Source organism: Heptranchias perlo, chromosome 30, assembly GCF_035084215.1.
Source record: "Heptranchias perlo isolate sHepPer1 chromosome 30, sHepPer1.hap1, whole genome shotgun sequence".
Lineage (NCBI taxonomy): Eukaryota > Metazoa > Chordata > Chondrichthyes > Hexanchiformes > Hexanchidae > Heptranchias > Heptranchias perlo.
Genome location: NC_090354.1, coordinates 13,211,204 through 13,214,252, shown reverse-complemented (window position 1 = coordinate 13,214,252; position 3,049 = coordinate 13,211,204).

Here is a 3,049-nt window from a genome sequence, read left to right as displayed (position 1 = left end):
CTCCTCCGTTACTAGAATGTTCTACATCGGAATATGAACAGAAGCCTTTGGCTATAAAAAGGTATATTAAATCTACTTGCAGTGGCGAAAGAACGGAAGGAAATTAGCTTCACTGACACAGTCTATTATTTTTTGGTGGAAATAATAAATCTGAGAGATGCCTGATCAGCTGACGACAGTGGGGATAGTGGGATTGTTTTTGGAGAGGCAACGGGTTGGAAATGAGTTGGCTTCGGTGATACTGTTGACAGAAACACTGGCTTCAGCGATTAGTTTTCACTTTTTGAAGGCTGGAATTTAAATCTTTACCAGTCGCTAACATTTTCTTTAGAGTTAGATAGTCATTCTTCTTTAAAAATATAAATTTTTAATAGCAGTTTGAAAGATATGTTTTAAATGGTAATATATGGTAAACTGTAAGAACATAAGAACATAAGAAATAGGAGCAGGAGTAGGCCATACAGCCCCTCGAGCCTGCTCCGCCATTCAATCAGATCATGGCTGATCTTCGACCTCAACTCCACTTTTCCGCCCAATCCCCATATCCCTTGATTCCCATAGAATCCAAAAATCTATCTATCTCAGCCTTGAATATATTCAATGACTCAGCATCCACAGCCCTCCGGGGTAGAGAATTCCAAAGATTCACAACCCTCTGAGTGAAGAAATTCCTCCTCATCTCAGTCTTAAATGGCCGACCCCTTATCCTGAGACCATGCCCCCTAGTTCTAGACTCTCCAGCCAGAGGAAACAACCTCTCAGCATCTACCCTGTCAAGCCCCCTCAGAATCTTATATGTTTCAATTAGATCACCTCTCATTCTTCTAAACTCCAGAAAGTATAGGCCCATTCTACTCAATCTCTCCACTACAACTGCAGTAGATAGAGGATACTCAATGGACAGTGTAATATGCAGGATCTTTTCATAAGTGGGCAGTAGCTCATAAGTGATGTTGGTGTAAAATTAGGGTGACCCCTCCCTTGTCTATCTGGTTTTGAACTGACAATATAATTTTGGGTGGCCATCCGGTAAATTTGAGAAAAGAAACCCAGAGTGAATTTTGAATGGCTGCTTTTTAAATAAAGGCTGACACTTACACACATGGAACCATCTAACATTTGTCCATGAGTGAGTGGACACATCTCGTATTCATGCACGAGTGAACAGGCCAGTCTCACATTCGTGCTTCAGCAAGTGGACTTATCTCATATTTGTGCATGAGTGAGCAAACCAGTCTCGAATTCATGCATATGAATGAGTGGACCAGTCTCACATTTGTGTATGAATGAATGAACCAGTCGCTCATTTGTGTATGAATAAGTGGACCAGCCTTGCTATCATGCACAAATAAGTGGACCAGCCTTGCTATCATGCACAAATAAGTGGACCAGTCTTGCAATCATGCACAAATAAGTGGACCAGTCTTGCAATCATGCACAAATAAGTGGACCAGTCTTGTGTTTGTGTATGAATAAGTGGACCAGTCTTGTGTTTGTGTATGAATAAGTGGACCAGTCTTACGTTTGTGTATGAATAAGTGGACCAGTCTTGTGTTTGTGTATGAATAAGTGGACCAGTCTTGCGTTTGTGTATGAATAAGTGGACCAGTCTTGTGTTTGTGTATGAATAAGTGGACCAGTCTTGTGTTTGTGTATGAATAAGTGGACCAGTCTTACGTTTGTGTATGAATAAGTGGACCAGTCTTGTGTTTGTGTATGAATAAGTGGACCAGTCTTGCGTTTGTGTATGAATAAGTGGACCAGTCTTGTGTTTGTGTATGAATAAGTGGACCAGTCTCGCATTAATGCATGAATGAGTGATCCAATCTCGCATTTGTGCATGAGTGAGTGGACCAGTCTCGCGTTTGTGCATGAATGAGTGAACCAGTCATGCGTTTGTACGTGAATGAGCGGACAATCTAGCGGGCAAGAAGCAATAGACGAGGCAAGCTATAACCACTAAAGGAAAACAAAGAGTTTATCAGGAAAATGATAATTTAAGAGGTGCGTTCATATGCTTTTCACTCACCAATAGCATTCTTAACACTAATACTTTGATCTAGCTGTGATTATATGCTGGATTGTTTCAAAAAAGAACATCTGGATTATCCCGTCCACAATTTTAAATGCTTTTAAATTATACGTATGTGTTTTGAATTCGTGTGCATTATGAGAAAGAAAATGAAAAGGTGAGAAGCTGAAACACAGAAATAAAAAGCTAGAGAGACTGAGTTTGCAAATTCACTTATGTTTCTCCCATCAGACTATGTTGTAGGTCGTCCATCAAACTCTATCAGGACTGTTCCTAGTTGTTTTTCCCAAATTCCAATGTCCGGTATTGAAGGGGGGAGGTTACGGGAAAATCAGTCTGCACTTTTTTAGACATTTCACAGCAATGAGCAACTTCTCTTTAATCGGCTTCTTTTAGTAGGCTGCAGGGCCATTTCTTTATCTAGGTACCTTGCTTGAAACCTTTCCAACTTTACCCTACTACTACACTGCTCCAAATAGGTTCAGTGAAAACGTCAGCAACAGTAGGCCTTATTTTCTTCTGTTCAATAAATTTTAATGATGAACTAGATATGAATAAAAGTTGTGCAAAATAAATAGAAAACGCTAGTGGCCTATTCAATGGTGATTAACGCTGGACTGGAGATTTGTATCCCTTCAAAATTGCATTAATGACTGTTAGTGAACATTTGAGAGAAAAGCCACCATTTGCATTTTGGGGCCTGCTTGAAGGCCATGAATGAGAAACTCATGAGTATTTTACTGCAGGTTAGACCTGAAGTTCTGATTTTAATGACGGGATGATTTTGAGGTATTATCAGAGCAGTGAAAGAGGTGAATACAACAAACCCATATGGTGGGAGGTCAGGAAGCGATGTGGGTGGTTCACGTTACATATTGTTCATGTGAGTGAGCAGAGGGAAAGAGTTGGCTGTGGAAAGGCAAGGAGCACAGGCTTTCGGGACTCTTATTTCTCTTTAAATTAGTGTCTACTCCCAGTGTCAAGCAGCTCTAGGCCGATCTGTCAGCTTTGAGCAAA